The following is a 19,299-nucleotide window of genomic DNA, read 5'->3' as shown; positions in this document are numbered from 1 at the left end:
ATTTCAGACAGTGTAGGGTGGATGAGTTTCATGACCTCCAGCAGAAGGGTCTTTCAGTGACCCAGTACGAGAACAAGTTCTTTGAACTCTTACCATATGTAGACTACCTGAAAGACGAGAAGCTTCTCGTCAACCGATTTATCAGAGGATTGAATTCCGACATAGCAAGACCAGTGAGGATGGCTGCTCCAGGGAGCCTTCGGGTTGCCGTGGAGAAGGCTTTGATAGCCGAGGAGATTTAGGTCAGACCCCAGGACTCGAAGGATCAGTTCCAGAGCCGTAACCCTACACCACAGACTTACGGGTTTCAGAAACCCCATTGGAAGGGTAACAACAAGCACACATCGGGGTTCTCCAAACCCCCTCCTCCCCAGTAGCAAAACCAAAGGCAAAGGCCTCCGCAGAGTCAGCAGGGCGCGAAGCCCAAGCAGTGGCAGTCACAGGGTTAGAGGCGAGATCAGAGATCTCAGGCACCTTACACACCTCTGGCGAGGACTCAGCAGTCCTCCAGAGGTGGGTATAGTGGTTCTAGCAGGACAGGGGGACAGTCTTTCTCCAGACCATAGGGAGTGCAGTTTCAGGCACGTGGCGCTTGCTTCACATGTGGAGCCATGGGACACATGGTGAGAGAGTGTCCTCAGGGTCAGATGGCAGGAAATCAGAGGATGGCAGCATCAGAGCTGACAGTTGGGGATATGGGCAAGTCCCATAGGGTCTTCGCAGTGGTTGACAACCGCCAGGCAGAGCATCAGGCCACGATTATTGAGGTAGCAGGTATGATCAGAGGTAGCAGTGTATCTATACTATTTGATTCAGGAGCTACTGACTCTTTTATATCTCCATTGGTTGTGGAGCGTTGTAGGCTAGTGGCAATTAGACAAGAGGTCAGTTGGGAAGTGGAATTAGCCTCAAGGGCTAGAGTGTCAGTGGAATCCGAGGTTAGGGGTTGTCAGCTTCAGATTGGTAATACCACCACCTTAGTAGACCTTAGAGTTACACCACTCAGATCATATGACATCGTACTTGGCATGGATTGGCTTTATGCCCACAAAGCCAAGATGGATTGTCGCCTAAAAGGGATCAAGTGTGAGGATGATCATGGTTCTCCCATAGTGATCATTGGAATTTAGAGACCCGTGTCTCTTCGTATCATCTCCGCCATGCAGCTTAAGCGGAGCATGCGAAAGGGATGTCAGTTATTTGCCATCACCATTAGTGATAGAGAAGAAGAAGAGGAAAAGGAACCATCTATTGATGACCATCCTATCCTTAAGGGATTTTCAGACGTATTTCCTTCAGAGTTACCCGATATGCCGCCCCATAGAGAGATTGATTTTCATATAGACCTTGTTCTAGAAGCCAAACCAGTTTCCAGAGCACCATATAGAGTGACCACAAATGAGCTTAATGAGCTCAAGATGCAGCTTGAGGAACTCCTAGAGAAGGGCCACATTCACCCTAGTGTATCCCCTTGGGGTGCACCAGTCATCTTCATGAAGAAGAAGGATGGATCTCTTCGATTGTGCATGGATTATCGTCAGTTGAACAAAGTAACCATCAAGAACCGATATCCGTTGCCCAGGATCGATGATTTATTTGATCAACTTCAAGGTGCCAAAGTATTTTCCAAGATTGATCTAAAGTCAAGGTACCATCAGTTGAGGATAGTGGATAGTGATATCCACAAGACCACATTTCGCACTAGATATGGCCACTATGAGTTCACCGTGCTCCCATTCGGTCTTACGAATGCCCCAGCAGTTTTCATGAGTCTCATGAATGGAGTATTCTGCACATTCCTCGACCATTTTGTGATTGTGTTTCTCGACGACATATTGATATATTCACGAAATGAGGAGGAACATGAGGAGCACCTGAGACAGGTTTTGCAGTGTTTGAGGGATAATCAGTTGTATGGTAGTTTGTCGAAGTGTGCTTTCTTTAGAACAGAGGTTAGGTACCTTGGTCATGTTATATCTGGTGATGGGATCTTAGTAGACCCATCGAAGATCAGAGCCATTATGAATTGGCCAGTGCCTACCAGTGTGACAGAGGTTAGGAGCTTCATGGGCTTAGCAGATTATTATCGACATTTTGTTGAGGGATTCTCTAGAGTCGCTCATCCTATTACTTCTCTTCAACGCAAAGGGAAGAAGTTTTAGTGGATGGAAAAGTCCGAGAAGGCCTTTCAGGAACTTAAAAAGGCACTTACTACCACACCTATCCTTGTAGTACCAGATCCTTCAGCTGATTTCATGGTTTGCACAAATGCTTCCCTAGAGGGTTTAGGAGCAGTCCTTATGCAAGGTGGCAGAGCTATAGCTTTTGAGTCTAGGAAACTCAAGACTCACGAGCTTAATTACCCTACTCATGACCTTGAGCTTGCAGCAGTAGTGCATGCACTTGTGAGGTGGAGACATTTCCTTTTGGGTCATCATTTTGAGTTGCACTCAGACCATCAGAGCTTTTAGTATATATTCACTCAGCTGAACCTTAATGCACATCAGAGGAGATGGATGGAATTCTTGTGTGAGTATGATTTTGACATTCACTACATCAAAGGGAAAGAAAACGTAGTTGCAGATGCTTTGAGTAGGAGACGTCATGAGGTATACACCATATCTATGAGCACAGATTTGAGAGATCGGATCATGCAGCAATTGTCAGAGGATGGATGGTATTTAGAGGTTTGCCAAGCTATACGATCTCAGGAAACTTTAGAAGGGAAATATGTGGATTATTCCTTAGAGTCCGATGGTTTATTATGCCATAGAGGGCGCATCTATGTACCTTCTTCTGGGGGATTGTGTGAGTTCATTATCATAGAGGCTCATAGAGCTCCTTATGCAGCACATCTCGGGGTTAAGAAGATGCATGCAGACTTGAGGGAATTGTACCATTGGCCAGGAATGCGACAGCTTATTGCTAAGCTAGTAGCCCGATGCCTTGAGTGTCAGAGAGTCAAGGCGGAGCACCACCATCCAGGTGGGTTGCTCCAATCTCATGCTATACTAGAGTGGAAGTCGGATACTATATCCATGGATTTCATCATTGGTCTCCCCATGTCATCTTGTCACCATGATGCCATCTTGGTGATGGTTGACAAGTTGACCAAAGTGGCCCACTTTTCTCCAGTTCGTACCACCTTCACAGCACCAGTAGTAGCACAGGTGTTTTTGCGAGACATTGTCAGACATCATGGCGTTCCATGCAAGATCATTTCCTATAGGGATTCCCTCTTCACTTCTTCCTTTTGGAAGGCATTACAGGCAGCTATGGGTACCAAGCTCAATCTCAGTACAGCCTATCATCCAGAAATGGATGGCCAGACAGAGAGAGTTAATCAGGTGTTAGAGGATATGCTTCGCATGTACGTCATGGATCACCAGACCAGATGGGAAGACTACCTTCCCTTAGTGGAGTTTGCCTATAACAATGGGCATCACACGTCCTTGGGGATGCCACCCTATCAGGCATTATATGGCAGACCTTGTAGGACACCGTTGAGTTGGGACTGCATAGAGGACAGAGTTGCTATTGGTCCTGAGATAGTTTGAGATATGGAGCAGCAGGTGGATTTGATTAGGCAGCGTCTTAGAGAGGCACAAGATAGACAGAAGAAATATGCAGATGCAAAGAGGACGGATCGTAGCTACTTGGTTGGAGACAGAGTCTTCTTGAGAGTGCGACCGCATAAGAGTCCAATCCGATATGGAAAGGGTTCTAAGCTCGCACCTCAATTTGTAGGACCATTTGAGATCCTTGAGAGGATAGGGCCAGTTGCCTACTGTTTAGCATTGCCACCTAGCCTGTCGCGCATCCACGATGTGTTTCATGTTTCAGTTTTGAGGAGGTATATCTATGATTTGTCTCATATTCTAGATTGGGATGCCTTGCAGGTGGAGTCAGACGGGTAGCTAGCTTCAGAGCCCATTCGCATTTTGGCACGCCGGACGCTGGGCCTTCGAGGTCGAGAGCTGGACCAGGTTAGGGTCCAGTGGGATTTCTATTATGAGGTCACAGCCTCATGGGAGGATGCAACACGTATGAGATCATAGTACCCCCACCTTTTTGATGAACTCCATGAGGAAGTTCATGCCTAGAGGGGGAGGGTGTGAGGCCCTACCCCGACTCAGCTTGACATTTTCAGTTATTTGCATATTGAGACTATTATGGATGCCTTATTTTATGCTTTATGGATTTAGAACCTATATGACTCCATGATTTGGATCACATTGACGTATATTGATGCTTCATTTTATGCATTTTGATTATGAAACTTTATATGTTGCTAGAATAGAATTACTTTGAAATGGTGAATGCCATTATTGGAATTGTAGGACTTCATTTTGATGATAGAAAAATGATGCTTATTTTATGAATGGTTCAATTTTGAGAATTATGATGATGGCTTATGTGGAATCGAATTTGAATGAATGAGATATTGAATTATTATTGTCAAATGTATGAGTGTTTGATGTGCAATGAATTCTATGTATTTAATTATGTATAATCATGATTATTTCGAATTACTAATGTGTTAATTGAGATGTGCAGGAAAATTATCCATGTGACCATGGAATAAATATGGAGAACCAAATCTCGACCAATGTAGGTCTGTTAAGCCAGGGGTTGTCTATTTCGAGAGACAACACCCCGTTTGTAATGTATTTTATTTGTGAAAGTAAATTATGCATGTGTGTTAATTTGATTTTATTTAATTGTGTAAACCTACAAGAGACAAAGTCCATGTGTGATTTTTATATTGTATTTTATTGTGTCACTTGACACATGTGCTGATTAGTGTCATTGATTTTGAATTGTCTCTTGGAGGGAGTTTTGTTTCTACCAAAGCCATTCAAACAAAAGAGTGTGGTCCCAAATTTGCCTTGGGTAGGGAGTCTTGGGAGTGGTCAACTCAGGTTTGACCCGTAGGTTGACTTTAGTTGGGTTTCTAAGGGGTCAAATGGACTCCTAGGGTTAGTTTTAGGGCTTTTCCAACGGTCCAAAGGGTATACCTATGGGTTAGGGGTATTTTGAAACATGTGACTACTCCCATGTGACTGTTTAGTCACCTCAAAAAGTGGTTTTTCCAAGGTGAGCGAAAATTCAACTTAGAAGGTTCCTCCTAGGATAAACAACCTTCCCTTTTGATGTCAAACTCTCTTCCCCATCCTCTCTCACCTTTTCCCTTTCCAGTTTTAGTAATGTGTAAGAGGTTGGGAAGAGAAACCAATGGGAACTCTCACCTCACCCAAGGGGTTGGGAAGTGTGTGAGAGGCCTTCTTAGGAAAGGATTAGGGACTTAGTGAGTAATCACCCACTCTCCATTGTTGGAGATTATGCAATTTTTGAAATTTAGTTGTAGGATAGAATTTTGGTGAAGGGTTGGTGGAAAGTTTGTGTGGATTTGGGCAGCTCATCCCCAACTAAGTCTAACATACCTATTGGCAGATTAACGTTGGCTTCACTTCCTCTTGTTATGTTGTTATGTTGTTTTCGAAAGAAAGAAATTCTTGTATGAAGAGATGTGTATGTGTAAATTGTTTGTAGGAGAAAAATGTAAATTTTCATTTCCATGTTCTTTGTTTATGTGTTCTTGTTTTTCGGAGTGTCCAAGGCCTCCTACTCTTGGGAGAGTAGGATGGTCTTGGGGTGGAAGAAGTATGACAACCTTGGTTGAGAGGCTCTCCTTATGTGGAGTGATTCTCAAGGGTGTCCTTTGTGACCCTTGCTGCATAGCCTTGTGTATGCATTTGGGGGTCATAAGGGGAGAAAATATGGCTTTTATGCCTTTTGGGGGCATAAGGTGTGGAGATTAAATTTGTTGTATTTTTTTTTGTCATGAGGTGGCTTGAGTTGTATTATGCTTGCAATCTCCCCAATGGTACTTTGTCCACTTCCACCCGTGGAAAGTTCATCACAAGTTGTGGTGAGAGTGTAGCTTGGGATGGGAAAATGCATGTTAAGTGTTTGCTTTTGTTGTTGTGTTGTTTGTATGTTTGTGACCCATCTAGTACTTGGGTCTCCAAGCTCGGGGGTGGCTTCTAGTAAGCCTAGGTTGGGAGGTGAGCTCTCCATGGTCAAGTTGTATTTTTATTGCAAGTTGCTTTGTATGGAAAAGAAATGATAAAGGGATTAGTTGATGTTCTAAGTTGCAGAAATAGTTCAAAAAGAGTGTATTTATTTATAGCAAGATAAAGGGAAAGGAAAGAGAGCTATGTTGTACTTATTTTCAAAAAAAAATACTTATGTCATTCATATTCCTATGGAAGGGAATTATTAGTTGGGTTTTCAAACCCATGTGTATTATTATTTACTTGTATTTGAATTTGCTAAAGAAATATATTTTTCCTACTTGGGTTAGTTTTGCAAAAAAAAAAGGAGATGGAATATATAAACTTGTATTTAAACCTTCATTTTAAAAAAGACAAAAAAAGAGAAATGATGTTGCTGCATTTATGTTTATTGTGCAAATAAATTAATTTTGTTGCTCTATGTTCATTTATGTATATTAATGCTGCTGCAAATAAAAGAAATCTGTCATTTATTTTTCCATTTAATGCAGAAAATAAATCTTATTGTAGGAGTTTATTTTATCAAAAAAAAAATAGCATTTAGTTTTAGTTCTATTTTGTTCACCAAAAAAAAAGATTATGTTTTAAGATTGCTGTTTAGAAAGCATTAATAGTACAGAATGCTTTAAGCAAATAAACAAAATTAGTTATCTTCTTTCCTCTAAACTAGGTCTAATATGCTAAAGAAATAATCATTTGAGTTTTGTAAATAAAAAGATAAGGGGCAAAATTTAAGGTCTATTTATTGACAAACTAGAAAAGTATATTATAACTATTTTATGCTGCAAATCATTTATTAGTTTTCTGCTTATTATAATATATATATATATATATATATATATATATATATATATATATACATATTTGCACATTAAAATACATTAACCCTGGAAACTTATATATTTCTTAAACAAAATAAAATAGAAATATATATATCTACATATATATTTATATATACATATATATTTATATATATATATATACATACATATATAAATATATTTATAAATATATATATACATATAAAAAAATGATAAACACATTTAAAAAAAAAAACATCTTGCAAAAAAAATCGGGGTTTGGGAAGAGCCGAACTGCTGTTTAAAAACATTGTGGCTGGCGCGGCTCGGGCCGCCACTCTGGTTTCCCATAGTGGACGGCACGGGAACCGTCACTGTGGGCAACCATAGTGGTGGCGCGGGAGGCACCCGGCTGCCACTATGTTTACCCACAGTGGGCGGTGCTCGGTCGTCACTATGGGGAAACATAGTGGTGTCTGGGGGTTCCTCCGCTCAGCGCCCTATGCACAATGCTTCCCCCGCCCGCCAAACTCCATACTCGTCGTCGTCTCCTTTGGCCACTCGGCTCTCTCTCTGCCATTTCTCTCTTCGGCTCTACCAAGGGTTAGAGTTCAGGCCGCCACGTCCGCACCTGCACACACACACTCACAAAAAAAAAAAAAAGAAGCATACACACACACAACACACACACACACACAAAAAAAGAAAAGTATGAATGTTTTTTTTAACACACATGCCCTAACCCTAATTTCGGGTTAGGGAAAACACATTTAGATTTTAAATATAAGGTGTGTGTGTGTGGGAGTGATAAAGAAGAGGTTGGGGTTAACATGTGACCTTGTAGGATTTTTTTTTTTTTTTAAAAAAGGGGTAAATTAATAAAATAAAATAAAAACCCCCTCCCCTCCTTTCTCTTTGGAATATATTTATAAGCATATTTATAGGTGTATCTATATATATATATATATATATATATATATATAAGTAATTTAACTTCTATATTTATTTGAAATCAAATTAGTTAGTTGTAAAACTAAGTAATGCGCTTTAAAATTATTAAATGGATGTAGGAGCATTTTAATAAGAAGAAATTGAAACTCTTAGGAGGATAAATCTTAGGGGATTAAAATGACCCATGTATGTCATGTTGGCCCCCTTTATTCTGAAATTTATTAGACACCTTTTAATTAATGGGAATTTTATTTAATAGATTTATTAATCAAAGTGTTAAGGTAAATTTAATTTTAGACCACTGTAATTTAAGAACTATAAGAGATTATTGGTCAATTAATTTTAGAGATTATATATTAAGTTTGAGATTAATTGCTAAGAGAGTTTAATTATTTACTAATGGAAGATCAGTGATAACTCTTTTGGAGAAATATTAGCTCGCGTATAACTGAGATTATTTATCGCCTAATTAATTTAATTGTTGATTTACTCAAAACATAGTTAAGACCAAACTAGTTTGCATTATTTTAATTAAGTTAGTCGTTCTAAGTTAAGTATTTTAAAAAAAAAAATTATTCCGTTTGTGTCCAAAAGTTTGGGCATGACACATACTTAGTAACACGACACAAGAAGCACTGTCAATGTGTCGCCACCATCAAACAATCGGTGGATTGGTAACTCATCACAAAATGTCGGTTGGTAACTCATCACAGAGTATTACCGGTTCATACAAAATACCGGTTGCCGGTTTGACAAAAATGAAAACTGGTAAGAATGTGTTGTGCCACTTTGCTCCCTCGTACCGCTTATGATCTATGGACCGCTTGGGGTCGACATGCCGCTTCAGACTGGGAAACACATTCTGCAAAATCACCACTAGTCTAAAGACTAGTATACAACATACTGGTTGGAACAAATACCGGTTGAGCACAAGCTCATACATATAAAGGGGATCTCAATACAAGTGTGTGTCCATCAATGACAATCACAACATAAACAACAAAAATGCCAACAGTCTCCCCCTTTGGCATTGATGGCAACACTTAGGAAAATAAAATTCTGGCATCTAAGTGTTTTACAACAAAAACTCGTCATTAACAAAATTGCTCCCCCTAAGCATATACACTATCCCTTAATCAACACAATGTATAGCAATTTTGCATATAGAGGATAATCATCAGAGCATATAGCATATATCACTGCATATATCAAAATTTCAAAATAGATACTTCTCCCCCTGTGTCAGAAGATCAAAATTTTAAAACCAAAAACCAGATATACTTCTCCCCCTTTGCCAACAATGACAAAGTACCGCTTGAAAAACCCTGTTTCCATATATATATATAAAAATTTATGACAATAATGAATGATACTTGTCAAAAACCGATTTATAGTCCTGCAAGAATTGTTTCAGGGATAGGGACTAGGACTCAAGTAGGGAGGTTGCCACTTCCTTCTCTGTCTGCATCTGGGATACCTATTCCTCCATGACATCTACTGTGCTCAGTTCTTGTGTGACTGTCAGGGCATCCAGGTTCAGATAACACTTCTGAGGAATTTGCAGTCATGGAAGTAATACCAATTGAAGCTCCTACAAATCCCTAGACCGTGTACTGATCTCTTGCTCCATCTTGGCTAACTAGACCTGAAACCGGTGAACGGTTTGCCCATATGCTGCAAAGGTATCATAAGGAGTCTTGAATGTGCCCAAGTAGGACTATAAGTCCATTTGAAGCTGTTTCTTCTTGGCTAGCACATCATCACAAAACAAATGAGGTTGACAGATTTTGCTAAGTAGCAAGTTACCCTCATCCAAGGCATTCCTTATGTCCTTTTGATCTTTCAGCAGTTTAGTCCTAAGCTCATTCAACTTCTTCACTAGAGCAATATTAAGAGCCTTTTGGTACTTTTTCTTTACATTGGCCTATGCTGCTTCTTCTAGACTCTGCACCTGATCATCCACTACAGTACACAAAAGTTTGAGTTGTGCTAGTGATGATTCAGTGTTAGGAAGATTAGTACCGGGGATTAAATTGGTAAGTGTGTCTATAGCCTCCTGTATAATATCTTGTTCCCTTTTCCTGCGAATGCCTTCAAGGCACTCTTAGGAAACCTTGATGCTCTACATAAGCTAAGACTCACTTGCAGATTGGAGGTCAATAGGACTCGAGATAGCAGCTAGTTTGGCTTGGCTACCGGTTGCCTTAGGAGTCTCCATCTGTGTGCTCTTCATCGCTTCGATTGACTTGTCTGCTTCTTCCTTCTTTTTCCTCTCCTTCTCTTCCTTCTCTTTCTCTTCTCTCTTTTTCTTTTCTTCCTCTTCCATCTTCTTCTTGTCTTCTTCTTCTTTCTGCTTCTGCTCTGCTTCTACCTTATTCTTTGCTTCTTCTTCCTTCTTCTTCTATGCTTCCTCTTCCTTCTTCTTTTGTTCTTCCTCTTCCTTCTTCTTCTTCTCTTCCTCTTCCTTCTTCTTCTTGTCTTCCTCTTCCTTCTTTTTCTTCTCTTCCTCTTCCTTCTTTTTCTTCTCCTCTTCTTCCTTCTTTCTCTTTTCTTCCTTATCCTCTTCTTCTTTCTTTTTCCTGTCATCTTCTTGCTTCTTCTTTTCTTCATCTTTTTGTTTCTCCTCTTCCTCTTTTCTCTTCTCTTCCTCTTTCTTCTGTTTCTCATCTTCATCCCTCTTCTTTTTCTCTTCCTAATCCTTTGTCGCTTGCTATGTGTCCTCAGCTTGTTCACCACTCTGATCAGCTTGTTGCCCCTGTCCAATTCCCTCAGAAGGTATGTCCTGAGTGGCATCTTCTACATCCAGGGCATCGACATCGATGGTGTCGATTGGTTCTTCCACCAGGTTTCCTTCTTCATCAAAGACCTCATCTGGTTTGGAAATAACTGGTTCCTTTTTCACTTGGAGGTTGGCCGTTCGTGCTTTGTGATAGCTGATAGCATGAGCCATATGCTGATGTGTATATTTTTCAACATCATGAACTCTCCCTTCCAACAACCAGAGTCTTCTTCTCCTTGTGAAGAAGAGACCTTTATTTTGATGTAGGGCATCAAATAATTCTGAATTTGAGAGTTCAGGGAAGTGCTGTGCAAAGACTTTCTCCCTAATCTCTTGTTCCTTTTCAAAGGCAATGCGCCATTTATTATCTAATGCTTTAAATAATGAATCCAATGTCTGAGATTTAATCTCTGATGGTGACCAGTCATTTTTACATAAATAAAGAATGATTCCCTGTAGTACTTCATCATTTTCCTTACTATTAAATTCATCATAATAATCTATTAAATCATGAAGTAACTTTCTCCTAATATTTTTTACTGTTCTTTGACAATGTGTCAAAGGTTTGTATGAGGAGATGTCTATATTTACCAGTGCAGATGTTGCTGGTTCATTCTTCTTCATCTTCTTTGTCTATCTTGCCTTCTTTGGCTGTTCATCAGACTCGGTTTCTTCAGAGTCCAGTTCATTTGCCTTAGTCTTCCTCTTTCTTTCGAAGACTTTTGCCGGTGTTACCTCCGGTTTCTTCTTTGCCGGTGACCGCTTGGTCACTCTTGGAGTTGCATCGGTAGATGGTACCAATGTTGCAGGCACTACCTTAGCTTTCTTAGCTACCAGTTCTTTTCCCTTCTTCACTGATGGTTCTTCAACCGATGCAATCCTCTCCAAGTAGGTTCCGGTCCTCTTAGCCTTTGGATCAAGAGGCGAGGCAACAAGGGTTGAGGCATACCCTTCCAGCATGTCAAACATAACTTCATAGCCCATAGGCTCCACTTCCTCCATTCTAGGCTCAACAGCCTCCATTAAACATTTGTCCACCTGAATAGTGAAACAGATGTCATCTTTGTATTTCTTCACTATGTCACCTGAGATTCTTATCCTCTAACTCATCTTTCTTCTGAACTCATCAAAATATTTGTTCAGTACCTCAGAGTAGCCGATTCCAATGGCTTGTACACTTTCCTTTATTTGCTTGGTTATCGGTTGGTCAGGGGACCACTGGACATCTCATACACCCGGAAAGTAGCCTTGAAAATAAAAGAACAACCCTACCAGTAGTTGTCCAAACTTAAACCTCAGTGAATTGTCCTATTTGATTGCCTTAAGATTTAATAGGAGTTGCCTCTACATACTGGTGCATAAGTTGAAAGATGCATCCTCTTTTATCATTCGGTAAGCAGCATTTACTGCTACAGCAGATACAAAATTAATCCTACTAGCCGAAAATGATCTATATCCTATTACAATGTAGGCGTATTTCACCAGATCATCCTTGATAGGATTGACTGTCATACCCCGTGAATCACTTGTTGAACCGGTGAGCTTGGTCATTTCCGTTTTGCTCACTTTTCTCAGGGCTGGCACTTCCCCTGTGTTGCAGAAACCAGTGACTGCATGAATTGCCTGAGGCGTGATATCATGTGTCCTCTCCGGGTACATCTTGTCACCGTGGACTCTGCTCAAAATAATTCTGATATAATCCTCCGTGAAATCTTCCAGAAAATATACTGTGTTGTGGAATTTCTTCTTCTCTATGACACTAAATTTCGGTTTGATCTTTTTGTCCTTGCCACAAAATAGACCTAAATGTGTGTGAATGGCTAAAGACCCTAGGTCTTCTATTTTGCAATCAATATAATCAGAAATTCCTTCTTCGACTATAACTCTAGCCGGAACTTGTGACAAAGCATTATATTTAGACTTCCTCTGAATAAAACTTTCTAACTCAATTGATGTACTCGAATTGGTATGTGATGCAGAAGCCATTGAAAAGTATTTCAAGAACACGAAAAATAACTTTCAAATGCAAATTTAGGGCTTCCTGATTCTTCTTTACTTCACTCTCCTTCGGATGCCAAATCACCACTTTGTGTTCTCCACTACTGCTTGCAAACTGGATTTGAATCTCTTTCAAGGTTATTCAATTTCTTGAAATCTAAGCTCAAATCGCCTTTTCTTCACTCTGCACTTGAATACTTTTCTTTGCTTGAAAAAAGATAGTGAGAAATGATTTGAAAAATGCATTTATACATGTCTCTCACCTACCATCATTAATGCTCCTTTATTGGGGCGTAAACCCTAATTTCCTTTTTACCATTTCTGGTCTTCTGCCAAGTGATAGGTATCACATACTGGTTAAGGTCTTTTACCGGTGTCAATCGAGGGTTCGAAAGCATTTCGCCATTTTCTCCCCCTAAGCCTTTAAGGCTTAGTTTGCTGGTTCTAATATTTCCACACTAGGTGTAGAAACCGATTCCTCTTCCGACATTATTGGTTTCTTCTTCCATGTTTTCTTCATGTCTCCTTGAACTTTTTCAACATCTATTTCTCCTTCCTAAGTAACCGGTATATCATCAGATATACTTTTTCTAGTTCTGCAGAATCTTGCAATGTGACCCGATTTGTTGTAGTGATAGCAAACAAGTCCAGGTGCTCTCCAGGGTCTATTGTACACATTTCCATTCTTCCTTTTGCATGTTGTAGCAGTGTGACCATGACCATGATAGATCATACAACTTTCTCTCCATCCGGTTGCCGCTTGATGACCACCTCTTCTTGACTAATGATTGAAGATATTAAACCGGTTGTGGTTCCGGTTCATAAAAGGTTCAGGACTAGTTCCTTGGGTCCTCTGAGGATATCTTCCAGTGTTATCCATTACAGACCTGCATTCAAATTCTCTATGCCCAAACTTTTTGCATGCATAACAATGACCATTGAACTTATTTGATCTAGGTACATTGTTGATAAAGTAAGGAAAATTATTGTAGGCTTTGCTCCTACATACATTGGCAGTGTGTCCTTCTTTAAGACATTAAAGCAAACATGTTTGAATTTTTGCTTACCTTTTCCTTTGAGTGTCGGTTGCTTCTTTGATGCTTCAACATTTGTTCCTAAGGATTATCCTTCCTCATGTCCAGAAAAAACAAGACCATTGGTATTCTTTGCCGGTCTAGATGACTCAAGCTTTTGCTCTAGCTTGACAGTACTTTTGCCAAACTTAGCAAGAATTTCCTTTGACTCAATGAGTTCTTTGGAAATAGCAGTGTTTGTCTCCATTAGACTTGCATTTTCTGAGATGGCTATGTTCAGTTCTCCTTGCATGTCTTCTTTTTCCATTCTTCTCTCATGAAGGCGAGCAGTCAGTGCACTAATCTCTTGTTTCAACTTAGAGATCTCATGATCTCTATCCTTTATCCAATCTTTAGCTTTTCTTTGGTTCTCAAGCTCTTGACTAAACCTAATAGTCAGTCCTTCCAACTCCTTTCTTAGATTGGAGTTTGAATCATTCAGCTTATTTACTTCAGCAATCATGGCTTCCATGTTAGCATCATCTTCAGAACTACTTTCAGATAGTTCCATTAGCTTTTCTACATGTTCTCTCCTTTTTGCTTGAGATGCCTTGTATTTGACCATAAGATCATCATAGGCTTGCTCAGACTTAGTGAGCTGTTGAGTAAGTTCCCTCATGGTGTATTCCCCCATATCTCTTTCCAAGTGGTTAAACTTATAGAAAGGTAGGCTCTGATACCAATTGATGAATACTAAGAGGGGGGGGTGAATTAGTATGCCAAAAATCTCTGCAGTAAAACACTTACACAATCTAAAGATAAACCGGTAAAGCAATCTAACAGTCAAACTGGTTACCACACATGCAAACCAAAATGTGAATAAAGCATTCACCCACAAAAGCAATACAACCATAACACAAGATATTTCACGTGGAAACCCAATTGGGAAAAACAACAGTGAGATGGAACTCACAAGTCACTATCTATAGAATAGAAACTAGACCAGTTAAGGTCTTACAATGTTCTTCACTAGAACAGATCCTATTAGGAATCTCAATCTCTATTAGGAGATAAGTCCGATTAAAGACTACCTTGTTAGAGGATTTTAGATTCACATGTGTGAACCACCTTGTTAGAGGATTTTACAAAGGCTTTGAGGCCTACCCGGTTAAGGGCTACAGACTTGTCAAAGATGTGAGTAATCAACAACTATTTGATCTATCTAATAGCACAAACTGCTTGGTTAGATCCAGTATTGCTCACAGCTAACGCATTCCAGCATTACTTCAGTCTTCTCTCTCTCTCTCACAGTTACAGCTTGATCTTCTCAGATAAGATCATTCTCAACTTCCACCTTAAACCCTAGCTCGACATTAACCCTTTTAGCAACAACTTAAAAACCCTAGACATGATTTCCTTTTAAAGGAATCTAATTTCATGTCAGTCCAATAGGATTACATTACAATTTTCTAGGTTCAATGAATCTAGACATACTTAGTAACACGACACAAGAAGCACCGTCAATGTGTCAGCACCGTCAAACAATCGGTGGATTGGTAACTTATCACAAAATGTCGGTTTGTAACTCATCACAGAGTATTACCGGTTCATACAAAATACCGGTTGCCGGTTTGACAAAAATGAAGACTAGTAAGAATGTGTTGTGCCGCTTTGCTCCCTCATACTGCTTGTGATCTACAAACCGCTTGGGGTCGACATGCCGCTTCAGACCAAGAAACACATTCTGCAAAATCACCACTAGTCTAAAGACTAGTATACAACATACTGGTTGGAACAAATACTGGTTGAGCACAATCTCATACATATAAAGGGGATCTCAATACAAGTGTGTGTCCATCAATGACAATCACAACATAAACAACAAAAATGCCAACAGTAACAATATTTGATAACTGATTTTTTGTTTATGCAATAAACAACCAATGATATCATATTGACAAAAGTTTTAGATTTATTTTTGAAACTACTTCAGACATAGAGGAAATCTCAAAACATTAAAAATAAATTACAAGTGAAACATTGAAACAATAGAACTCTTAACTAAATACAATAAGTTACTAGAAATGACATTTAAAATATTACATTAAAGAAAACAGAAACTATGTTAAAATATCTTATATACTAAATTGATATGTTGACTAGGTCGTGACTTAATAAGTCACCTTACCTTAGACTATGGTATCATATGATAAGTTTGACATAAAAGCATTTTGAGAACAAAATACCAGTTGGAAGCCCCACACCTTCTTGGAACTTCAATGTTAAAAGCACCCTTCATTTTTTACCATTTTGCATCATTAGTTCTTGCAAGAGGTAGTACACTACTTTGCCAATCATTCAAATGCAAGACATTAATTAGTATTGTAGAAAAAATAGATTTGGCATCAAATGCAAAGACATTAATTAGTATTGCAGCTATGTTGTATTATTTGTAATTTGAACTCTTCATGTTGCTTTCCTTTGGTCATTAAGCATCTATTCTCTTCACATTGATATTGACTCCATAAAAAATTATAACCAAAATACAACAATAATATACCATCCATTGAGTTGTAGCTAATGACTACTTCGAGGGAAATATTCTATGATTGACTTCTCTTTGACAATATCTTTTTATGTGGGCTTTTAAATATAATATTTTGTGATTTGACGAGTATAATTTTATTATAAGCTTAAATTGGCTTTAAATAAATGATTATATTGTTCTTATTTTTCAAGTATAATGATAAACTATTTAGTATACATTTTTCTTTCTTTTAACTATTCTCTCAAAATTATTTAGACAATTTAAATGACTAAAAATTTTTGAGTTCAATTGATAAATTTGCCAAATCTATGTATTTAGGATATTACAATATAAATTAAGATACTTTGGCTTTCAAATATATTATAGTGACAAATCAAATTTGTGGCATAGGAGCACAAGATGTCATGAGCAAGCACCAATTTACTAGTAACAAACAAACAAAAAATTGCAATCATTGATTCATTGGTAAATGTAAGTTATTTCTCTCATTCATTTTTATCTACTGTTAGTTGTAAAAACTTTAATACAAATGCATCTTCCACTACATCTCTACAACAATCTAAAATATCTCGGTAGGAACTTGACGCTTTGCGTCTCTTGTCAAAGAGAGGGCTTTTAAGTAGCCTTAAATTATTTTAAGGTGAACTAGCGTAACAATATGGGGAACTAGTCTCATGAGGTGTGGAACCTACAAAATGAAACATCTACACCAAGAAAACAATATCAAAATAGCCCAATGATGGCATAGTCTATAAATTGTCAAAAAGGAAAAAAACAAAAGAAAGAGTAGATATTTTTTTCTATTGATCTTTTGAAGTCTTCAATTGTTCTTTCACTTTTTAGTTAATAAATTTACTTCTTCTTTGAATGATATGTCTATCTTTTCCCCTCACATGTATATAAGATATACAATGTACTGGTAACTAATTTGGCACAAGTCCTCTTAGCTGGTCCTTATAGAATTTTACTCTTTTTCATTTTATTAAGTTCGTTTTATATGATTAAATGCTTGATAGATATGTTCTTAATTTATATTTTTTCAAGGAAATAATTGTATCCAAGCTCTTTGTGATACTTTCTTGATTTCTCTCTAAGGTACCTAGTCTTTAGATCATGTTGTCAACGTGTTAATTCTAATTGAAAACTTGTTCACATTATACCATAGGTCCTCATTAAATTTTCACATTATTCTACTTCCTAAATTTGGTAAAAACTCCACTGAAATGAATATATTGTTACAAATTTGGAACTACCAAAGAAGTCACTTTGTAATATAGTTAAGGATTCTATTGACAATTCATATACCTTATCTATGCTTTGACATTTTGTATACATTTCTACTATGGCAAGAGAGACTGAAACATTTGAAAATTTTATTTTTTCTTTGTAGTTTTATGGTATTCAAAATGTTATTTCAAAGTTTCCCTTGTTTTTATGTAGCACAGGAGCCACTTGCATAATTATGGGATTCAAATTAACATGTATTCATTGAATTTACTTGGAAAAATTTCTTACAATTCATTTAAAGAAAATCACTTTTATTTAATATTTGAGATACAATATTATTCTCAAGGTGTTTCATTATTTCATGTAATTGAACGCTTTGAAGGTGCTATAGTTTTCATTTGTTTCTTAGAAGCTTTGATTCCGACATATGTAGTAGGGTTGTTCAACAAAAGCTATGAGGTTTCACTTTACACTTATAAGTAGCATTTAATTCTAAAGGTTTCTAGATTTATTCAAATAAATCTTTTCAAAAACCTACTATAATGTTTCAATGGGAGATAAATTATTGCAAAGAATCAAGTTTATATTAGGAAAGAAGGAGTGCAATAGGAATGAGGTTTGGATTTTTCCATCTACCTAAATTTTCTCGAAATTTTTGAAAAAAAATTAAAAAAAACTTGTGTACATTTCTATTCTAGAAGAAGGCAATTCCTAAGGACACTTTTTTTATATCTAAGCTATTTCAATATATTCATTCTATGTGCTATCCATCCTAAAAAAATTTGAACACAATAAATATCCTATTGTTATATCATAAATGAATGTAACACTAGCTACTCTTAAGCTCTAACATGATGTAAGCATGAGATAAATTTTTGTGAAACATATTTCATTGAAAGTTTTCAAACATCCAACCTAAAAATATCCAACATCCATGAAGGTGTTATGTCTTAGTAAGCTTCCAAATTTGAGGAAAACAATGTAATTTTCCTGTATGTGTGCATGGGTAATAGAACTAAGGTTTTATGTATTATTAAGCTTCCAAATTTGATGAAAAAGGTGTAATTTTCCTCTATGTTTGCATGGGTAATAGAAATTTTTATTGATCGGGTTGAAAGAACCAGAATAATGAGAGAGGGGGGGGATGAATCAGTATTCCCATAGATTCAAAAACAATAAAATTTTCACCAATTATAATTGTTATCAAACACACTTGATTGATATAGAGCAGTTAATACAAAATATACATGAAGAACATAGCCACAAGATAAAAACCATATTTTATACATGAAAAACTCAAATGGGAAAAACCACGAAGAATGTTAACTCTTAGGAGAATATAAACAGTTTTAGTTTGAGTTTACAAAGGGGTGACTCACTCCAAAATGGCTCACTGCCAAACTGCTCGCTACAAATATACAAAAGATGACTAACTGCCAAAATGCTCACTACAATTGGAAAGGTTGAACTGAAAAGGTTTGAATCTCAAAATGCATACGATCAATTCCATGTTTATGCTCATATTACAAATCTCAAACTCTATAGTAGATATGGTTAGAGATCTATGTACAACTGTCCTGCAACAAGTCCGGTAAAGGACTATTGCACTACTGCAACACTAATTGCCTTTGCTATCTGCAACTCACACTTCACACACTCTTCTATCTTCACTGCCATCTATCTTTCGCACATCACTCAGCTTCACTCATGCATTCACCTTGTTTAATCAATCATACCACTACATATGTATATGTATATATATACTAGAGGGTATAGATACAAAATAGTGTGTCAGCCAAGCCCAACATGTTACCAATATGCTCATGTCGACCTCCGCAAGACTTCTACACACTTCCTTTTCATGCTCTGATTACCAATGCATATATCGAGATTACCAGAAAGGGGC

This window comes from Cryptomeria japonica, chromosome 10 (genome assembly GCF_030272615.1).
Source record: "Cryptomeria japonica chromosome 10, Sugi_1.0, whole genome shotgun sequence".
NCBI lineage: Eukaryota > Viridiplantae > Streptophyta > Pinopsida > Cupressales > Cupressaceae > Cryptomeria > Cryptomeria japonica.
This window is presented reverse-complemented; position numbering follows the sequence as displayed.